This window comes from Ailuropoda melanoleuca, chromosome 5 (assembly GCF_002007445.2).
Source record: "Ailuropoda melanoleuca isolate Jingjing chromosome 5, ASM200744v2, whole genome shotgun sequence".
NCBI lineage: Eukaryota > Metazoa > Chordata > Mammalia > Carnivora > Ursidae > Ailuropoda > Ailuropoda melanoleuca.
In genome coordinates this window covers 630,787-653,744 of record NC_048222.1, presented here as the reverse complement: position 1 = coordinate 653,744, position 22,958 = coordinate 630,787, and the positions used below count along the sequence as shown (strand labels likewise).

The 22,958-nt window shown below is 48.1% G+C and overlaps 4 non-coding genes across 4 annotated transcripts; 2 read left to right on the top strand and 2 right to left on the bottom strand.

The window, feature by feature from the left end:
• Positions 1-6,651: 6,651 nt before the first annotated feature.
• TRNAM-CAU lies at positions 6,652-6,724 on the bottom strand. Its single transcript has one exon. It is a non-coding gene; the product is annotated as a tRNA-Met (tRNA).
• Positions 6,725-7,825: 1,101 nt separating this feature from the next.
• On the top strand, positions 7,826-7,907 carry TRNAL-AAG. Its single transcript has one exon. It is a non-coding gene; the product is annotated as a tRNA-Leu (tRNA).
• Positions 7,908-10,314: 2,407 nt separating this feature from the next.
• TRNAM-CAU lies at positions 10,315-10,387 on the top strand. The gene has a single exon. It is a non-coding gene; the product is annotated as a tRNA-Met (tRNA).
• Positions 10,388-22,089: 11,702 nt separating this feature from the next.
• Positions 22,090-22,163, bottom strand: TRNAT-CGU. The gene has a single exon. It is a non-coding gene; the product is annotated as a tRNA-Thr (tRNA).
• Positions 22,164-22,958: the final 795 nt, after the last annotated feature.

The window sequence follows — 22,958 nt, the reverse complement described above, 5'->3', positions numbered from 1 at the left end:
AGGTACAGCCCTCCTAAGCCGGGGAGCAGCTTCACGGACCCTGCGGCCCACTACCCTGCCCGCTCCTGCGCGACCAAGCCTCGTCCTGAGAGCAACGCGCCATCTGCGGGCGGAGAGGGGACGCCTGCTCCCCTCTAACACCATCCTTGAGGTCGCACCCCGCGGTGACCCGCACCCCCTCCCCGAGGTCGCACCCGGGGCGCGGAGAGCGGGGCTCGCAGGAGGCACCTGGCTGCGGTGCGCGCCCGTGGGAGCGGCCTGGGACTCCTGGGGTCTGCGGGCCGGGCCTGGACGGCGGAAGTTGAGGGGCGGAGGGGCTGAGGCTGGGAGGCGAGACTGGGCGTGGGAGGTGACCCCGGAACCCGCCCAAATGGCGCTGTGGGCTCCGGACCGACCGCCGGGACCTCTACTCTCCCCACCAGCAGGACCTGAAGACCCTCACTAATGCAAACGGATGCCCGCCCTAAACTTTGGGTGTTTGTTTCTGTCTCTGTGTCTCAGTCTTTGTCCGCATGCACAACCGGGACTTCAGCTCCACTCGAGCCCAGGTAGGGAGGATGCAGGATGGGCTGCGATCCCCTCCGACTTCCACCCGCAGAGTTCGAAAACACCTCCCTGCTGTCTCCCGCCCCCAGACGAAGCCCACCGCACACCTGAGACTCAACTCAGCGTCATCTACAGATTTAGTGCAATTGCAATCAGAATTCCAGCAAGTTATCTCACAAATATTGACAAACCGATTCTACAGGGTATATGTGGACACAAATGACTCAAATAACCGACACAAAACTGAAGAAAAAGAAAGTTGGAGGACTGTCACTACGTGACCTCACATTTACCCTAAAGTGACCAGAATAAAGTCAGTGTGGTGTTGGTGAAAAAAATAGACAAACAGATCAATGGAGCATAACAGAGAGCCCAGAAATAGACCCACGTAGTCAACCGATGGCTGAGCGAAGGCGGTACATGGGGCAAAGATGGTCTCTTCAACAAATGGTGCCAGAACAACGGGATGTCCACGTGCAGGAAATAATGACTCTAGTACAGAACTAGACACAGACCTTACACCCTTTACAAAACTTAACTCAAAATGGATCCTAGACCTATATTTAAAATGTAAAACCATCAAATTCCTAGAAAGTAACACAGAGGAAGCATAGGTGGCTTTAGGGTTAGTGATAACTTCTTAGGTACAACACCAAAAACATGATTCATGAGAGGAAAACGTGATACATTGGACTTCATGAGAACTGAGAGTTTCTGTTCTGCAAGACACTGATAAGAATATGAGAAGACACACTACAGATCGGGAGAAAATATTGGCAAAAGACATAGCTGAGAAAGGACTGCTACCCAACCTTTGCAAGGAACTCTTAAAACTCAACAAAAAAGAAACAACTCAATTTATACTATTTTTTCCCCATAATAATAAGCGTACTCTTTAATCCCTATGCCCTCTTGACCCCACCCACCCACCTCCCCTCTGGTAACCACCAGTTTGTTCTCTATAGTTAATAGCCTGTTTCTTGGTTCCTTTCTCTTTCTTTTGTTTTCTTTCTGTTTTTCCCCCCTTTGCTCATTTGTTTTGCTTCTTAAATTCCACATAGGAGTGAAATCACATGGTATTCGTCGTTCTCTGACTGACTTATTACCCTTAGCATCATACCCTCTAACTCCACCCACGTTGTCACGAATGGCAAGGTTTCATTCTTTTCTCAAGGCTGAGTACCGTCCCATTGTGCCTTTAAGCCACATCTTCCTTATCCGCTCATCTCTCAGTAGACCCTTCGGCTGCTTCCACAATTTGGCTATCGCTGATCATGCTGCAATGAACACAGGGGTGCATCTATCCTCTTGAATTCGTGTTTTTATGTATTTTTAGGTAAATGCCCAGTAGTGTGTTTCCTGGACCATAGGGCAGTGTTATTTTTAGATTTTTGAGGAACCTCCACACTGTTTCCACAGTGGCTGCATCAATTTCCATTCCCACCACCAGTGCACGAGGGCTCCTTCTTCCGCACATCCTCTCCCGACACTTGTTCTTTCTTAAGCTGTCCTGACAGGTGTGAGCTGGTATCTCCCAGGAGGTTTGATTTGCATTTCCCTGATGATGAGTGAAGTTGAGCAGCTTGCCGTGTGTCTGTTGGCCATGTGTATGTCGTCTTTGGAGATGTCTGCTCATGTCTTCTGCCCATTTTTTAACTGGGTTGTTTGTTTTTGGAGTTGTGTTGTATCAGCTCTTTCTATGTCTTGGATACTAACCGTTTGTCAGGTATGTCATTTGCAAATATCTTCTCCCATTCACTTGGTTGACTTTTAGTTTTCTTCATGGTTTCCTTCGCTGTGCAGAAGTGGGTTTTTTCTTGATATAGTCCCAAAGACTCAATTTTTTAAAAGTGCAAAGATCTGGACAGACAACAGAGAAGACGCCGAGATGACAAACAAGCCTACGGAAAGATGCTCACACCGTATGTCATTAGGGGATTGCAGACGAAAGCAGCAGTGAGATACCACGAGCTAGCGATTAGCACAGCCCAAACCCAGTACCCTTGCAGCACTAATCGTCTGTGATGATGTCGAGTCACAGGGACGCTAATTCATTGCTGGTGGGAACGCGAAAGGGTGCAGCCGCTGCGGAAGTCAGCCGGGCAGCTTCGTACAACACTAAACAGTCTTGCCATGTGACCCAGCGGTCACGCCTCCCCGCACTTACCCAAATGAACTAAAAACTTACAACCACACAAAAGGCCCTATGCAAATCTTTATGGTAGTTTTATTTATAATCGCCAAAACTTGGAAGCAACCGAGTTGTCCTTCATTAGGTGAGTGGATAAACCAACAGTGGAATATGATTCCCTGACAGCAAGAAATGAGCTACCAGGTCACAACGAGACGGGAGGGGTCGTAAGCCCACATCAGGAAGTAAAAGCAGCCCATCTGAAAAGCCAATCATCTTGAATGATTCCAGCGTTATGACATTAGGAACATGCAAAACTATGGAGACAGTGAAGAGGTCAGTGGCTGCGAGCGGTTCAGACGGGGGGGGGGGNTAATAGAGGAAATTGGTGGGGGGCACTAAGAGGTAATATGGAAACTGTCCTTTTTGCTCCATTTTTTCTATAAATCTAAAACTGCTCAGAAAAACATAAGGTTTTTAAAATGTCTAAAAGGATAATGAACTGTGAAGCCAAAAAATAATGTTTTTTCTTGAAAAACTAAAAGTATAGCTATCACATGCCCCACCCATTACACAGGTGGTTACGTATCTCGGAGAAGTGAAACTTACATCACACGAAGCCTGGATACGAATGTTCATAGAAGTTTTATTTCTAATAGCATAAAACTGTAGGTGCAAAGGTCCCTCAGCGGGTGGAGAGTTAAACCCTGGTCTATCCACACCATGAAATACCGCTCAGCAGTAAGAAGGAATGGCTAGTGGTACATATAAGACATACATTCATCTCAAAATAGTTATGATGAGGGAAAGAAGCTCATCTACGGGGATGTTATTCCATTTAGCAAAAATTACAGAAAATACAAACTAATGTATAGTGACCCAGAGAAGAATGGTTTCCTGGGGACAGGGTGGGGATAAGAGAAGGACTGGTTACTGGGCAGCATAAAGTAGTTTGGGAAGTAATGGATATGCTGGAACCTGGATTGTAGTGATGGTTTTGTGTGTGTAATTGTATCACAAAGCTAAACAATGTGTTCATTTGAACACATTCAGTGCATTGTGTATCAACCGAGCCTCAGTAAACGCTGTATCCCCTTTTTTTGAGAGAGAGAGAGAGACAGAGACAGACAGAGAGAGCGAGCCTGCACGACAAAGCAGAGGAGACCAGGGGCAGAGGGAGAGGGAGAGAGAGAATCTTAAGCACACTCCCCACTGACCGCAGACCCCTTGCAAGGCTCAATCTCACGACCCTGACATCACGACTGGAGCCAAAATCACGAGTCAGACGCTAAAAGGACCGAGCCACCCAGGCGCCGTGCACCTCCCTTTAAAAAAAAGGAATGAAAAGGAATTGATAAGGATGTGGAAATTATAGTGAATTTTTCCATGTTAAGCAAGCGTGATAATATCTAACAGGGTTTCCGAAAGAAGATACGTTTAAAATATACACATTGATTTTACATAGGTCAGAAATGTTAGTGAATTTAGGGGTGCCGGGGCGCCTGGGTGGCTCAGTCGTTAGGCATCTGCCTTCAGCCCAGGCCCTGATCCCATGGTCCTGGGATCTAGCCCTGGGATCAAGCCCCACATCGGGCTCCCTGCTCTGCTGGGAGCCTGCTCCTTTCTCTCCCACTCCCCCTGCTTGTGTTCCCTCTCTTGCTCGCTGTCTCTCTGTCAAATAAAGAAATAAAATCTTAAAAAAAAAAAAAGAAAGAAAGAAAGAAAGAAATGTTAGTGAATTTAAAATGCACCAGGGTCCTTTTGTTATCCAGAGAATAGGAAAAGGGACTGATTAAAGTTTAACAAAGTAAACTTTGTTTTAATGTGTACTTACTTGTTTTCACGTGTAGGGTAACCACTAACACGGAGATACAATGTATGACTTTAAAACCGACAAAAGAAAAATGTCACTTTTGGTGATAACACACCCAATGAAAACCATTAATCCAGATTTTAAAAAATGTGCTCAGACACCTGTGGTTCATGTCAGAAGGACACCAGTCAGGCGGTTCCTGTTAAGGGACAGGGCAGAAGAGGAACTGGGCTCCCTGGGATTCCAGGCAACTTCCTGCCCTGAAGCCCTTGGCCTCCGTGATTAGAAAAGTTCAGAGAACGCAAAGGGGCGGAGAGGCTGCAGCTGATGCCATCGAATGTGCTGTTCAGAAAGTTTCCTGATGTCCAGGGCCATGAGGTCCCAGAGACGAGATCCCAGAGATCCCCCATGAGATCCCCGAGGTCCTGGCTCTGCTTCTGCGCCGGGACGAGCCCCTCGGGCTGGGCCACAGTCACTGGACACGGTCCTAGGGCAGCAGGCTCGGGCAGAGCGGTCTAGTTGGGCACAGCGTGAGTTTCAGAAAAGAACTGGAAGAGAGCCCGGTTTCACTTGGATGAAGGGAAGACATTGCCCTAAACTATGGCGAGAAAGAAACAGGGTAGAGGCAGAGGCCATGGTGAGAGGGCTCTCCGCCACTCCTCATCCCTGCCGAACGGACTCGGAGAAGAACTCATGGAGATGCGGGATCTCGGTGACGACTTACCGTTGCCTCCTCAAACCAGCTTCAGGAGGCGTACCAAGTGGACACCAACTCCAGTCTTTCAGGGAACCGGGCAGCGTGGCAGCCTGGCATCTTAGGACAGAACTGCTCCCCCTCCCTGCGCTTGTATAACGGTCCTTCTGCGTACCTCACAGACTCTTCATGGCACACACAGGAGCACCACGAAGGTCTCGAGAGCGTTCCACGAGCACACCACTGGCTCTCCCGCAGAGAGAGGACAAAAGGAAGGAAGGATGTGGAAGTCCCCACACTGTACGGCGAGGAACCCGGCTGATGATGGGGTCATCAGCTGCTCACAGGGACCAGCCGCCGCAGGCATGGAAGCCGCCTCCTGGGGCAGAGACTCAAGCCTCAGGGGATGATTCCCAGGCCTTGACATTCAGCTAGAATGTTGTTTGCCTGGCTGAACTCTGAACATCCAGAAGGGATTCGGAAAATTCATTCTGCAGTTACTTAGGACTGAAGACTCCTTCCCTTCAAGTGCATCCCTCTTAAATGGGAAAGTCTACAATGGTTGTCCTGTACCTGCCCCACCACTGCATTTTGGGGAGCAGAGAACTTGTGGCTTTCACCGCTGTAAATGGAGAGGAATTGTGCCCAGAATGGCTTCTACCAGAGCCTAACTCATGCCTACTCGGGGAGGTGTAGATGAGTTGATGCTGAACTGAGTTGAGATCTGGGGGAGACCGGGATGGGGTGGGCATTGTTTCATGCGAGAGAGGTGCAGGGAACCAGGCGGCAGACGATGATAGGTGTAGTAGTGTCTCCCGCCCCACACCTCCCGGAGAATCTCCATTTCCTAATCACCAAAACCCGTGAGTAGGTTGTCTTGCATGGCAAAAGGGACCTTGAGGATGTGACTGGGGTACGGGTCTTGGATGGGAAGAGCATCCTGGCTTCCCCAGGTGGGCTCAATGCAATCACAAGGGGCCTGGAAGACGGTGGGAGGAGGGTCCGAGTCAGAGAAGATGTGACAACAGAAGCAGAGGTCGGAGCGACAGGGTCCTGTCAGGAGCTGAGGAATGGGGCAGCCTCTGGAAGCTGGAAGAGGCAGGAAGGAATTCTCCCCTGGGGCCTCTAGAAGGCAGGCAGCTCTGTCACCTCTCAGTTTGAGCCCCCGAGGACCCATGTGGACTTCTGACCTCCAGGACTGTCAGATGCTAAACTGATGCTGTTTTAAGGGACTACCGTTTCCCTAAATTTCTCGGGCAGCAGACAGACAGACAGGCAAGGAATACAGACTCGCGACGCCGGTGTGCGCTGTGGTCGGTCCCTGCGCCCCAACGAAACCCTTGGAAGGACTCCCGCCCCATTTTTGACCCCAGCACCCGGACTGGGAGCGCGGTCGGTGAGCCGGTCCTCGTCTCCGCGGACACACTTCTTTCTCGCAGGACGCGTGTCCGAGCGACAAAAGTCTCATGCCTTCTCTGAGGCTCGAACTCAGGACCTTCAGATTATGAGACTGACGCGCTGCCCACTGCGCTAAGAAGGCACTGGCGCGGCCCCCAGCAGCCTCGTTCTCGGTCCCCTCTCCAGGTCGCCGGCCGCTTCCGACAGGCTGCGCTCCGGCCGAGGGAACGGTGCGCTGCGGGTCACGAGCGCCTCGCCCCGAGTCACCAGAAGCGCGGCCCGAGTGGGTCCTCGGTGACACCGACGGGGGTCCCCGCGTCCCGGGAACGCGCTCGCTGCCGGGGGACCGCGTCGCACGCGCACCGGCGGAGGGGCCCGCGCCGGGTGTGCACGGACCCCAGACCGCGACCAGCACAGGCGCCCGCGAGCCGCGCCCTGAGGTCGGGGAGAGGACACGGCTGTCAAGGCGACACCCGCCCGTAAAGCGGCAAGTGTCCCCAGCGTGTCGGATCGGAGCGCACCGTCCGTGCGCCATTTATTAAGCTCGGAAACACCGTTCACTCGGCTTTGAGCCTGTGGAAGTCGCTGGATTTGAAAAGCTCCGTTTCTGGAAAACGGGGTAACGTCTCCCACTGTTACTTCAGCCTGGACACCGCGCACGAACGGTCGTTCGGTGAATTCTCCTGATTGGTAGGAAGGGTGATGATGCGCTTTGCCGGGAGATGCTCTCTAAGCCACCGCAGGCGTTGGCGCCAATCCATCTACCGCTTTTCTTTAGGCACTTTTTTTTTTTTTAACCGCCTCCATCTCACAGATGAGGAACGAGACTCATCCAGCCTGCGTGACTCGCAGCGGCCCGGTGGCTGTCGGTGGGGCGGCTGGGACGAGAACGGTGGGTCTGGGGGCCCGGGGGCTCTCCCGCGTCGGGCGGACCGCACCTGCAGACCCCGCACGCACGCCCGGAAGTGCGTCTGTTTGCAGGCTGCTTCCCTCCGCGACTGCGCCAGAGGCAGGTGCAGGGACGCTTCCCGCGGCTGGAGATGACCTGGTTTTGTCCCCGCCGACCTGGAGCCCCGGAATCCGGGCCTCGCGGGATCCCCGTGGTCAACAGTCCCTTTGGGGAAGTTTGTGTGTGGGGGGGTCTGACCGCAGTGGTCCCGGAAAAAAGCGGGAGAAAAAGAAGGGGGTGGAGCCCTCCTATAGGCTTAAACCATCTAGAAGAATCCCAGAAAAGTGGTTATATGGTAGCGTGGCCGAGCGGTCTAAGGCGCTGGATTAAGGCTCCAGTCTCTGCGGGGGCGTGGGTTCGAATCCCACCGCTGCCAACCTTTATATTGCGAGCAGACTGGAAAGATCTCCTGGGAAGAGGATTGCAATATCAGTTCTCACAACTGAAGGGCTCTGGAGATTGAGAATCAATTTATAGACCTTAGAAAAAGGACAGTCTGACTGCCAATGATTTATACCTAAAGTCAAAAGGTTCGTACAGAAATGAGTAAAACCTTCTTATGGTTCACAATTACAAAAATGTAACAGTACATACACCTGAAAGTGTACCCTAATTCCACCTTGCTCCACCCCACGATGGCTTCACAAGCACATTTAATCATATAAACAACGTTGCAATAACTTAAACCCGCATTTCAGAAAGGTGCAGTATTAGACGACCTTCTAAAAGTACGATTGCTCAGTCAATTCATATGTGTGATGGTAATTTCGATGAGTCTTGTCTTAGTCTTCCCCAAATGTTACTAATTTATCTTCCTGCAGCTCCTGGGAAGGGACTGTTTCCTTGACACCCTGAGCAGCATTTTACTAATGACAATTAACTGCCATTTATCTCTGACTAAGCTTGATATTGTCATGAGTTCCTGATGTATATTAAGTCATAGAATAGTCTCAATATTACATAAGGAAGTTTATATTATTATTCCTGTTTTACAGAGAAGGGGACTAAGTTAGGACCAATTAATCCCTTTCCTGTAGGTAGAGGAATCAGGATGTTAATGCCCCTGGTAGACTGAAAAACACCCACCCCCCAAATTCTTTGTTCTAATTCCTGAAAGCTGTAACTATTACCTCATGTGCCCAAATATTGGAGGAGTCTTTGCAGAACAAATTCAGCTAAGGATCTTGAGATGGGGAATTTATCCTGGATTATTCATGTGGACCTTCAGTGTCATCACAAGTGTCCTTATGCCCTTTGTCCAAGAGAGAGTTGGAAAGGGAGAAGGTATGTTGATAGAGAGGCAGAGACAAGCCAGAGACACTGGCAGCCTCTAGACTCTGGAAAAAGCAAGGACACATTCTCCCCTGCAGCCGCAATAGCCAGTATGACCTTGTCAACACCTTGATTTCCCCCCAGTAATACTGACTTTTGGACTTCTGGCCTCCAGAGCTCTAACAGGCTACACTCCAGCAAGCAGTGGTTTTTGTTTGCTTGTTTGTTTGTTGGCCAATCTGATAGGTAAAAGGTAGCATATGAGATGCATATGAGACACAATGATGTAGTTTCATTTTGAATTTCTCTTGCGAGTAAAGTAATTGAAGTTTTCACACTTCCATAAGTACTCATCTTTCTTCTTCACAACATGGGGCTAGAACTCAGAGCCCTGAGACCAAGACCTGGGCTAAGACCAAGAGTTCAGTGCTTAACCAAATGAGTCATGCAAGAGCTGTTGGCTCATGAACTCAGTATTTCTATCCTTTGCAAGTTTTTCCCATGAGTTGGAATTTTTCTTGCTGAGGTTTATTTATATTAGGAAAATTAATCTTCACAGTGCAACTTACACATTTTCCCCAGGCTGTACATTTGATTTTTTTTTACTTATGCATTTTTTTGAGGGGAGGAGGGTTATCTAAGCAGAATATTGTCTTAATATCGTCACTTTAATTGTTTCTGAATTTTTTTCAAAAATTAGTTCTACACCAAAGTTATAAAAATATCTGTCTTGGGAATGTTAGAAGTTTGTGGTTTTATCTATTTCAAATTTAGTTTATTGTTGCAGGTGATATATTGAGATTGGTTTTCCTAGATAGCTACTCAACACCATGTGTTGAATAATATATCTACTTTTGTTTACTTGAGTTACAGCCTTTCCCATGTTCTCATGTATATATTTATCCCCCACTCAACATTTTTGGATTTTTTTTTTGCCATATCTGTTACTATCATAATTGCTACCAGTCAGGAGAATTCACCGAACGACCGTTCGTGCGCGGTGTCCAGGCTGAAGTAACAGTGGGAGACGTTACCCCGTTTTCCAGAAACGGAGCTTTTCAAATCCAGCGACTTCCACAGGCTCAAAGCCGAGTGAACGGTGTTTCCGAGCTTAATAAATGGCGCACGGACGGTGCGCTCCGATCCGACACGCTGGGGACACTTGCCGCTTTACGGGCGGGTGTCGCCTTGACAGCCGTGTCCTCTCCCCGACCTCAGGGCGCGGCTCGCGGGCGCCTGTGCTGGTCGCGGTCTGGGGTCCGTGCACACCCGGCGCGGGCCCCTCCGCCGGTGCGCGTGCGACGCGGTCCCCCGGCAGCGAGCGCGTTCCCGGGACGCGGGGACCCCCGTCGGTGTCACCGAGGACCCACTCGGGCCGCGCTTCTGGTGACTCGGGGCGAGGCGCTCGTGACCCGCAGCGCACCGTTCCCTCGGCCGGAGCGCAGCCTGTCGGAAGCGGCCGGCGACCTGGAGAGGGGACCGAGAACGAGGCTGCTGGGGGCCGCGCCAGTGCCTTCTTAGCGCAGTGGGCAGCGCGTCAGTCTCATAATCTGAAGGTCCTGAGTTCGAGCCTCAGAGAAGGCATGAGACTTTTGTCGCTCGGACACGCGTCCTGCGAGAAAGAAGTGTGTCCGCGGAGACGAGGACCGGCTCACCGACCGCGCTCCCAGTCCGGGTGCTGGGGTCAAAAATGGGGCGGGAGTCCTTCCAAGGGTTTCGTTGGGGCGCAGGGACCGACCACAGCGCACACCGGCGTCGCGAGTCTGTATTCCTTGCCTGTCTGTCTGTCTGCTGCCCGAGAAATTTAGGGAAACGGTAGTCCCTTAAAACAGCATCAGTTTAGCATCTGACAGTCCTGGAGGTCAGAAGTCCACATGGGTCCTCGGGGGCTCAAACTGAGAGGTGACAGAGCTGCCTGCCTTCTAGAGGCCCCAGGGGAGAATTCCTTCCTGCCTCTTCCAGCTTCCAGAGGCTGCCCCATTCCTCAGCTCCTGACAGGACCCTGTCGCTCCGACCTCTGCTTCTGTTGTCACATCTTCTCTGACTCGGACCCTCCTCCCACCGTCTTCCAGGCCCCTTGTGATTGCATTGAGCCCACCTGGGGAAGCCAGGATGCTCTTCCCATCCAAGACCCGTACCCCAGTCACATCCTCAAGGTCCCTTTTGCCATGCAAGACAACCTACTCACGGGTTTTGGTGATTAGGAAATGGAGATTCTCCGGGAGGTGTGGGGCGGGAGACACTACTACACCTATCATCGTCTGCCGCCTGGTTCCCTGCACCTCTCTCGCATGAAACAATGCCCACCCCATCCCGGTCTCCCCCAGATCTCAACTCAGTTCAGCATCAACTCATCTACACCTCCCCGAGTAGGCATGAGTTAGGCTCTGGTAGAAGCCATTCTGGGCACAATTCCTCTCCATTTACAGCGGTGAAAGCCACAAGTTCTCTGCTCCCCAAAATGCAGTGGTGGGGCAGGTACAGGACAACCATTGTAGACTTTCCCATTTAAGAGGGATGCACTTGAAGGGAAGGAGTCTTCAGTCCTAAGTAACTGCAGAATGAATTTTCCGAATCCCTTCTGGATGTTCAGAGTTCAGCCAGGCAAACAACATTCTAGCTGAATGTCAAGGCCTGGGAATCATCCCCTGAGGCTTGAGTCTCTGCCCCAGGAGGCGGCTTCCATGCCTGCGGCGGCTGGTCCCTGTGAGCAGCTGATGACCCCATCATCAGCCGGGTTCCTCGCCGTACAGTGTGGGGACTTCCACATCCTTCCTTCCTTTTGTCCTCTCTCTGCGGGAGAGCCAGTGGTGTGCTCGTGGAACGCTCTCGAGACCTTCGTGGTGCTCCTGTGTGTGCCATGAAGAGTCTGTGAGGTACGCAGAAGGACCGTTATACAAGCGCAGGGAGGGGGAGCAGTTCTGTCCTAAGATGCCAGGCTGCCACGCTGCCCGGTTCCCTGAAAGACTGGAGTTGGTGTCCACTTGGTACGCCTCCTGAAGCTGGTTTGAGGAGGCAACGGTAAGTCGTCACCGAGATCCCGCATCTCCATGAGTTCTTCTCCGAGTCCGTTCGGCAGGGATGAGGAGTGGCGGAGAGCCCTCTCACCATGGCCTCTGCCTCTACCCTGTTTCTTTCTCGCCATAGTTTAGGGCAATGTCTTCCCTTCATCCAAGTGAAACCGGGCTCTCTTCCAGTTCTTTTCTGAAACTCACGCTGTGCCCAACTAGACCGCTCTGCCCGAGCCTGCTGCCCTAGGACCGTGTCCAGTGACTGTGGCCCAGCCCGAGGGGCTCGTCCCGGCGCAGAAGCAGAGCCAGGACCTCGGGGATCTCATGGGGGATCTCTGGGATCTCGTCTCTGGGACCTCATGGCCCTGGACATCAGGAAACTTTCTGAACAGCACATTCGATGGCATCAGCTGCAGCCTCTCCGCCCCTTTGCGTTCTCTGAACTTTTCTAATCACGGAGGCCAAGGGCTTCAGGGCAGGAAGTTGCCTGGAATCCCAGGGAGCCCAGTTCCTCTTCTGCCCTGTCCCTTAACAGGAACCGCCTGACTGGTGTCCTTCTGACATGAACCACAGGTGTCTGAGCACATTTTTTAAAATCTGGATTAATGGTTTTCATTGGGTGTGTTATCACCAAAAGTGACATTTTTCTTTTGTCGGTTTTAAAGTCATACATTGTATCTCCGTGTTAGTGGTTACCCTACACGTGAAAACAAGTAAGTACACATTAAAACAAAGTTTACTTTGTTAAACTTTAATCAGTCCCTTTTCCTATTCTCTGGATAACAAAAGGACCCTGGTGCATTTTAAATTCACTAACATTTCTTTCTTTCTTTCTTTCTTTTTTTTTTTTTAAGATTTTATTTCTTTATTTGACAGAGAGACAGCGAGCAAGAGAGGGAACACAAGCAGGGGGAGTGGGAGAGAAAGGAGCAGGCTCCCAGCAGAGCAGGGAGCCCGATGTGGGGCTTGATCCCAGGGCTAGATCCCAGGACCATGGGATCAGGGCCTGGGCTGAAGGCAGATGCCTAACGACTGAGCCACCCAGGCGCCCCGGCACCCCTAAATTCACTAACATTTCTGACCTATGTAAAATCAATGTGTATATTTTAAACGTATCTTCTTTCGGAAACCCTGTTAGATATTATCACGCTTGCTTAACATGGAAAAATTCACTATAATTTCCACATCCTTATCAATTCCTTTTCATTCCTTTTTTTTAAAGGGAGGTGCACGGCGCCTGGGTGGCTCGGTCCTTTTAGCGTCTGACTCGTGATTTTGGCTCCAGTCGTGATGTCAGGGTCGTGAGATTGAGCCTTGCAAGGGGTCTGCGGTCAGTGGGGAGTGTGCTTAAGATTCTCTCTCTCCCTCTCCCTCTGCCCCTGGTCTCCTCTGCTTTGTCGTGCAGGCTCGCTCTCTCTGTCTGTCTCTGTCTCTCTCTCTCTCTCAAAAAAAGGGGATACAGCGTTTACTGAGGCTCGGTTGATACACAATGCACTGAATGTGTTCAAATGAACACATTGTTTAGCTTTGTGATACAATTACACACACAAAACCATCACTACAATCCAGGTTCCAGCATATCCATTACTTCCCAAACTACTTTATGCTGCCCAGTAACCAGTCCTTCTCTTATCCCCACCCTGTCCCCAGGAAACCATTCTTCTCTGGGTCACTATACATTAGTTTGTATTTTCTGTAATTTTTGCTAAATGGAATAACATCCCCGTAGATGAGCTTCTTTCCCTCATCATAACTATTTTGAGATGAATGTATGTCTTATATGTACCACTAGCCATTCCTTCTTACTGCTGAGCGGTATTTCATGGTGTGGATAGACCAGGGTTTAACTCTCCACCCGCTGAGGGACCTTTGCACCTACAGTTTTATGCTATTAGAAATAAAACTTCTATGAACATTCGTATCCAGGCTTCGTGTGATGTAAGTTTCACTTCTCCGAGATACGTAACCACCTGTGTAATGGGTGGGGCATGTGATAGCTATACTTTTAGTTTTTCAAGAAAAAACATTATTTTTTGGCTTCACAGTTCATTATCCTTTTAGACATTTTAAAAACCTTATGTTTTTCTGAGCAGTTTTAGATTTATAGAAAAAATGGAGCAAAAAGGACAGTTTCCATATTACCTCTTAGTGCCCCCCACCAATTTCCTCTATTATTATCTTGTGTTCGTGCGGTGCATTTGTTATTATAATTACGGAGCCAATACCGACACATTATTAGTCACTAAAATCCACACTTGTGGTGAGATTCATCTTTTGCATTGGACTTCCTATGGGTTTTGATGAGTGTGTAATGACACGTACGTACTGGTACAGTGTCATTTACAAAATAATGTTTTCCTGGCCCTACTCATCTCCTGTGCTCCCCATAGCCAGCCCCCGCCCCCCCCCCCGTCTGAACCGCTCGCAGCCACTGACCTCTTCACTGTCTCCATAGTTTTGCATGTTCCTAATGTCATAACGCTGGAATCATTCAAGATGATTGGCTTTTCAGATGGGCTGCTTTTACTTCCTGATGTGGGCTTACGACCCCTCCCGTCTCGTTGTGACCTGGTAGCTCATTTCTTGCTGTCAGGGAATCATATTCCACTGTTGGTTTATCCACTCACCTAATGAAGGACAACTCGGTTGCTTCCAAGTTTTGGCGATTATAAATAAAACTACCATAAAGATTTGCATAGGGCCTTTTGTGTGGTTGTAAGTTTTTAGTTCATTTGGGTAAGTGCGGGGAGGCGTGACCGCTGGGTCACATGGCAAGACTGTTTAGTGTTGTACGAAGCTGCCCGGCTGACTTCCGCAGCGGCTGCACCCTTTCGCGTTCCCACCAGCAATGAATTAGCGTCCCTGTGACTCGACATCATCACAGACGATTAGTGCTGCAAGGGTACTGGGTTTGGGCTGTGCTAATCGCTAGCTCGTGGTATCTCACTGCTGCTTTCGTCTGCAATCCCCTAATGACATACGGTGTGAGCATCTTTCCGTAGGCTTGTTTGTCATCTCGGCGTCTTCTCTGTTGTCTGTCCAGATCTTTGCACTTTTAAAAAATTGAGTCTTTGGGACTATATCAAGAAAAAACCCACTTCTGCACAGCGAAGGAAACCATGAAGAAAACTAAAAGTCAACCAAGTGAATGGGAGAAGATATTTGCAAATGACATACCTGACAAACGGTTAGTATCCAAGACATAGAAAGAGCTGATACAACACAACTCCAAAAACAAACAACCCAGTTAAAAAATGGGCAGAAGACATGAGCAGACATCTCCAAAGACGACATACACATGGCCAACAGACACACGGCAAGCTGCTCAACTTCACTCATCATCAGGGAAATGCAAATCAAACCTCCTGGGAGATACCAGCTCACACCTGTCAGGACAGCTTAAGAAAGAACAAGTGTCGGGAGAGGATGTGCGGAAGAAGGAGCCCTCGTGCACTGGTGGTGGGAATGGAAATTGATGCAGCCACTGTGGAAACAGTGTGGAGGTTCCTCAAAAATCTAAAAATAACACTGCCCTATGGTCCAGGAAACACACTACTGGGCATTTACCTAAAAATACATAAAAACACGAATTCAAGAGGATAGATGCACCCCTGTGTTCATTGCAGCATGATCAGCGATAGCCAAATTGTGGAAGCAGCCGAAGGGTCTACTGAGAGATGAGCGGATAAGGAAGATGTGGCTTAAAGGCACAATGGGACGGTACTCAGCCTTGAGAAAAGAATGAAACCTTGCCATTCGTGACAACGTGGGTGGAGTTAGAGGGTATGATGCTAAGGGTAATAAGTCAGTCAGAGAACGACGAATACCATGTGATTTCACTCCTATGTGGAATTTAAGAAGCAAAACAAATGAGCAAAGGGGGGAAAAACAGAAAGAAAACAAAAGAAAGAGAAAGGAACCAAGAAACAGGCTATTAACTATAGAGAACAAACTGGTGGTTACCAGAGGGGAGGTGGGTGGGTGGGGTCAAGAGGGCATAGGGATTAAAGAGTACGCTTATTATTATGGGGAAAAAATAGTATAAATTGAGTTGTTTCTTTTTTGTTGAGTTTTAAGAGTTCCTTGCAAAGGTTGGGTAGCAGTCCTTTCTCAGCTATGTCTTTTGCCAATATTTTCTCCCGATCTGTAGTGTGTCTTCTCATATTCTTATCAGTGTCTTGCAGAACAGAAACTCTCAGTTCTCATGAAGTCCAATGTATCACGTTTTCCTCTCATGAATCATGTTTTTGGTGTTGTACCTAAGAAGTTATCACTAACCCTAAAGCCACCTATGCTTCCTCTGTGTTACTTTCTAGGAATTTGATGGTTTTACATTTTAAATATAGGTCTAGGATCCATTTTGAGTTAAGTTTTGTAAAGGGTGTAAGGTCTGTGTCTAGTTCTGTACTAGAGTCATTATTTCCTGCACGTGGACATCCCGTTGTTCTGGCACCATTTGTTGAAGAGACCATCTTTGCCCCATGTACCGCCTTCGCTCAGCCATCGGTTGACTACGTGGGTCTATTTCTGGGCTCTCTGTTATGCTCCATTGATCTGTTTGTCTATTTTTTTCACCAACACCACACTGACTTTATTCTGGTCACTTTAGGGTAAATGTGAGGTCACGTAGTGACAGTCCTCCAACTTTCTTTTTCTTCAGTTTTGTGTCGGTTATTTGAGTCATTTGTGTCCACATATACCCTGTAGAATCGGTTTGTCAATATTCGTGAGATAACTTGCTGGAATTCTGAATGGGGTTGCACTGAATCTATAGGTCAAGTTGGGAGGAACTGACATCTTGAGAATATTGAGGCTTTTTGTCCATATATATGGACTATCTATTTATTTAGATCTTTTCTTTCTTTTATCAGAGTTTTGTAGTTTACCTCATATGTCCCACACATATTTTGTTAGATTTATACCTAATGTTTCTCTCTCTTTTTAGTGGTAATATAAATGATACTGTGTTTTTAATTTCAAATTCCACTTGTTTATTGCTGGTATATGAGACACAATTGATTTTTGTATACTAACTTGGTATCCTTTATCCTTTCCATAGTTTGCTTATTAGTTTCATGAGTTTTTCTTTCTGATGCTTTGGGATTTTCTATGTAGACAATCATATCAGCTGTGAACAAAGAGAATTTTTTTCTTTCCTCCATCTCTATACCTTTTATTTCCTTTACTATCTAATTGCAGCAGCTAGGATTTCCAGGACAACGTTGAATAGGAGTGGTGAGAGTGGGTATCCTTGCCTTGTTCCTCACATGTGCAGGAAAGCATCCTAGATCTTAGTTTGTTGCCGATAAGTATGATGTTAGCGGTAGGTTTCTTGTGGATGTTCTTTATCAAGCTGAGGAAGTTCCCCTTTATTCCTAGTTTGCTAAGAGCTTTTACTACGAATGAGTATTGGGTTTTGTCAAATGTTTTTTCTGCCTCTAGTGAGAGGATCATGTGATTCTTGTACTTTTAGTCTGTTAGTGTGATGGATTGCCTTAATTGATTTTTCAAGATTGAACTGGCCTTGCACACCGGGAATAAATCCCAATTGGCTGGGTGTATAATTCTTTTTACACATTGCTGGATTCCATTGGCTAATATTTTGTTGAGAATTTTTATATATATGTTCATGAAGGATACTGGGTTCTTAATTTTTTTTAGTTTTTAAGGATTTTATTTATTTATTTATTTATTTGACAGAGAGAGAGAGTAAACACAAGCAGGGGGAGCAGCAGGCAGAGGGAGAGGGAGAAGCAGACCCCCTGCTGAGCAGAGCGCCCATGTGGGGTTTGATCCCAGGACCCTGGGATCATGACCTGAGCCAAAGGCAAATGCTTAATGGACTGAGCCAAAGGGGCTCCCAGTATTCTTGTTGTTTTTTTTAATAAAGATTTTATGTATTTATTTGACAGAGAGAAAGCATGAGCAGGGGGGAGGGGCAGCGGGAGAGGGAGAAGTAGGCTCCCCGCTGAGCAGGGAGCCCTGGAAGTGGGGTAGATCCCAGGACCCTGAGTTCATGACCTGAGCTGAAGGCAGACGCTTAGCTGACTGAGCCACCCAGTTGCCACCCTTCCTTTATTTATACAGATCCATGTTTCTGACCTATATCATTCCTTCTCTCTAAAGAACTTTTTCTAACCTTTCTTGCAAGGCAGTTCTATGGCTATAAATTACCTCAAAAAAACTTTTTTTTTTTTTTTTTGAGGAAGCCCTTATTGCACCTTAGGTTTTGAAGGATAATTTCCCTGGGCACATAATTATGACAATTATTTTCTCTTAACACTTTTAACTATTTTGCTGCACTCATGCTGGGTGTTCTCTGAGCTTCCCGGAAATGTGGTTTGGTATCTATCATTAGTTTGAGAAAATCTCAGTCGTTATTGTTTCAAATATTTCTTCTGTTCCCTTCTCTCTTTCTTCTTCTTATTTTCCATTAAGCATATGTTATGCCTTTTGTGATTTCCCCATAGTTCTTGGGTATTCTGTTCTGCCTTTTTCATTCATTTTTTTTTCTCTTTGAATTTCAGTTTTGGAAGTTTCTATGAACATTTTCTCAAGATTGTTGATTCTTTTCTCATTTGTAAGCAGAATTATAATGGTGCAACAATAAAGGCCAGTCAGCCACCAATTTTCTTAATATCCCTCTTGTTCTATGTCAAAACCTTGAATTTTCAAGTCTCATTATCAGGATCTGGTCCACAATGTGAATGCCCTCCTCAGATCTAAAGCTCTTGGGTTGAACTTTTCCATAGGAAAACTTTGTTCATTTGATTGAATATGAAGGATCAGTAAAAAAAACCTTCCAAAGCAAGTTTCTTAGGCCCTTACAGCATACCCTCAGATGGGGCTTCAGGAGTATGTGACTTATTGGGGGAGTGGTCCTCAGAATGGGGAAGGGGAAATAGCAAAGCAAAGATGTAGCCTTGGATAAAGTCTAGCCTTAGCCTGACCCATGGGACTGGGGGGTCTTGAGTACATATAACAAAGCAGAGTAGTCATTGAGTTAGGGCGTTTGGACTTTTCTGCCTGTCCCTCCCATCCCTCAGTTACAGGCTGTAGCTGGTAATGGAGTGACCATCTATTCTATTAGATGTCTCCAAATAGTCAAGGTCAAGTGAGTGGAGAAGTGAATGGATAAGCCATTGGGAGGATGGGTGTGGAGTCCTGTAAAAAACCAAACCCTGGGAAGAGGGAAGAAACTGGGGGGGGGGGAAGGACATATCAAGATCATGTATTACTGTAAAGCAACTAGGTACGTGGGAGATACTCTGGGTTTGAAACTTTAAAGTGAAGTATGAACATCCTGTATGTTATTTATTAATTTAGGAAAAATTATAGATTTTATTTCTTTGCTAGTTCAAATCACTAATTTTGTTTTATGCTTTCTATTAGATTCCTAGGGCTGGCATAACAAATTACTACAGATTGGATGGCTTAAAACAACAGAATTGTTCTCTCACAGTTCTGGAGGCCAGAGTTTAACATCATGCTGCGGGCAGGGCCATGCTCCCTCTCAAGGTTCTAGGGAAAGCACTTCCAGGCCTCTTGCGGCTTCTGGTGGTTCTGGTAAGATGTGGTGCTCCTTTGTGGTCAAATAACAGTGATCTCTGCCTCTGTCTTCATGTGGCCTTCTTCCCTGTGTGTCTGGGTCTCTGCGTCCAAATCTCCTTTTCCTTCCCCTTCCAAAGACACCAGTCCCTGGATAATGGCCCATCCTCATCTGGTGTGAGCTCATAGTGACTTGATTACATCTACAAAAGCCCTATTTCCAAATAAGGTCACATTCACAGGTGCTAGGGGTTAGGACTTCAACATATATTTTGGGGGAACACAATTCAACCCACAATATGCTTGGAACCTTGGTCTATAAATGTAGGATAATACCTCAGAGTGCTATTGCAAGGGTTAAATACTTGACACCCGCCAATTCAATAAATATAATAATAATAATAATAAACAACACCATATAGTGAATCTTACAGATTGCTTCTTTATGTGCCAGACACCCTTCTAAAATATCGTACACGTCTTTACTCAGCAAGTCCTCCCACAAACCCTACTAGGTACACCTGTTGCTATTTCCACCTCTCATTTGAGGAGAGTGATGCGCTTGAGGTGAAGCAATTTGCCAAAAGTCCCTCTGCTATCAGGTGGAACAGCTGAGGTTTGAACACAGACAGAGTGACCTAGTCCAATAAAGTCCTAATCAAAATGAACAGAAGTGAGGTCCAGGCACAGCTGGGAACAGTTTGCTGACTGTTTAATCTTGCTATGTAATGCAGGAGCCACTTTGGGGCTATGACTTATTCAAAAATTAAAAAACAATTTTGAAACATTTGCCTATGATATTTTCCAAGAGACAGGATAACATTCTCTGATTACCCTGCCCCCATCCTATATATTCCCTATATTCTTTTCTTGCTTATCTTTCCCCCATAGACTTCATCAGTATCTCATACGCTTACGATTTTACAGATTCATTCCTTTCTTTTCTGGTCACTCCCACTGGAATATACGATCCATGACAGCAGTGTTTTTTGTTAGCTGGGTTGACTGCTGTATTTCCTGCTCTTAGAAATATGCCTGGGTGGTTACCAGAGCTGGGGATGGGGGATGGGGTGAAATGGGTAAATGTGGGCAAAAGGTATAAACTCCCAGTTATGAGAGAACTATGTCCTAGGGGTGTAACTACAGCGTGGTGACTGTAGTTAGCAATGCTGTATTATATATTTGAGAGTTGCTAAGAGGGTAAATCTTAAAACTTCTCACCATAAGGGGAAAAAAGCCTTGCAACTAGACAGAAAGAAAGATGGAGGGAGGGAGGAAATAGGAAGGAAGGAAGGAAGGAAGGAAGGAAGGAAGGAAGGAAGGAAGGAATCTGCCATATAAAAGATCAGCAGTGAATGATGCTGGGTTAGTGGATGAAAGGATGGGAGACAAGAAGGCACCAAAGTTCCATAAATCCCCAGAGCTGAAACTAAGGCGCCCTAGGTAAACGGCAGAATTCTGCAACCTAAAACAGTGTGGAGGTTCCTCAAGACATTAAAAATAGAGCTACCCTACGACCCAGTTATTGCACTACTGGGTATTTACCCCAAAGATACAGATGTAGAGGAAAGAGGGGGCACCTGCACCCCAATGTTCATAGCAGCGATGTCCACAATAGACAAACTGTGGAGGGAGCCGAGATGCCCTTCCACAGACAAATGGGTAAAGAAGATGTGGTTCATATATACAATGGAATATTACTCAGCCATCAGAAACGATGATTACCCACCATTTGCAGCAACATGGATGGAACTGGAGGAGATTATGCTAAGTGAAATAAGTCAAGCAAGGGAAGAATTATCATATGGTTTCACTCATATGTGGAATGTAAGGAATAGTCTGGAGGACATTAGGGGAAGGGAGGGAAAGCTGAAGGGGGAGAAATCAGAGAGGGAGACAAACCATGAGAGACTCTGGACTCTGGGAAACAAACTGGGGGTTGCAGGAGGGGAGGTGGAAGGGGGGATCGGATAATGGGTGATGGACATTAAGAAGAGCATGTGTTGGGATGAGCACTGGGTGTTATATGCAACTAACAAAGCACTGAACATGACATCAAAAACTAATGATGTACTATACAGTGGCTAACTGAACATAATAAAAAAAAATTAAATGAAATGAAAAAACAAAAAGAATTCTCCAACCTGCTCTTTTCCCACAACAACTTTGTCCTTGCATTGGGAGTGTGTCCAGGACATAAGAGCTTCCAGTCGATCATTATTCCTAAAGTTTTCTTAGGAGGACTAACAAGGGATCATAATTATTCTTCCTTCTCCTCAAAATGGCAAGCACGCCCCTGCAAACATCCTCTTTTTACTTTGTAGCGAATAGTGGCTTCGTTGTTCATTAAGTTCTCGTATTCCATGAAATCATTATAGAGCTGGAGATTGTTGGAACCTAGAGAGATTACACGCATCCACATGTCTGGGTGCTTTAATCTGCAGCGCACTGTAGGTGCTCAAAAACCCGGTGACGTAAAACGCATAGGAAACGCCAGGGCGGCTCCGGTCACATACGCATTGTTCTTTGGCAGTGGTTTGCGTTTGAATTGTCATCTCCTTAAGGATCGACTTCTTTCAGGAGTAAGGAACCCGAGCAGGCGGCCACGGAACAGCTTAGAGTACCTGCGAGCGCGTTCCACCGCGGCCCGTTCGGTGAGGACGGAGGCAAGCTAACTCGCCGACACAAAATGATTTTCAGGGACAGCTGGATTCCCGAGAAAACGCCAGGCCCTACTGGGAGTCGAACCCAGGATCTCCTGTTTACGAGACAGGCGCTTTAACCAACTAAGCCATAGAGCCACCTGAGTTCCACGCGCCACTCGAGCGGCCTCATTTCCTCGGACTAGGCGGAGACAGGAGCCCGCACCGTCCGGCGCCTTCGGTGTCCGGAAACCAAGGCAACTGCGGGGAGATGCTCCCCTCCCGCACGGCTCGCCGGCGGCGGGAAAACACCCAAGGCGAAGCCGTGGGCGCCGGCGACAAAGGATTTTTCTGTAATCCCGAGGAAAAGCGGCACGGAAAGTCGAGGCTGTACCGTACGTGGTAAAGACACTGCAAGGAAAAACTATTTGCGGTTGTAAAAGGCGTCAAGGCTTGGCATAAAGTGGGGTCATGCGCGGCACCCTAAGTGGAAGAGGCGCTGAGAACGCCAGCTTCGCGCGGACCAACGGCGCCTGCCCAGTGGGCGGGGGACGCGGGCGTCGGGGGAGCCCCCGCGACAGGTGTCCGTCGGGTCCTCCGCGGGAACAACTGCCCGGGGAGCCGCTCGGGACGAGTGCGGGGGGCGGGAGGAGCTGGGATGTAGGGCCCTTTGAAAATCCAACGGAGCAAAAGAGCCACTTGTTGGCTTGTTCCCGCATCTCGTCCACGACCGTTCCCCTCCGGCTAGGATTTCAGACTCGCACAGTTCCCAAACTCCGCTCGCCAAGAACGCAAAGCCTTCCCCGCTCCAACCCCGGCCGCGCACCCCCCGCGACCCGCGCGCCCGGGAGGTCGCACCCCCGCGGTGACCCGCACTCCCACCCTGAGGTCCCACCCCTCCTGCGGTGACCCGCACCCCTTCCCCGAGGTCGCACCCTCCCCCCCGCGGTGACC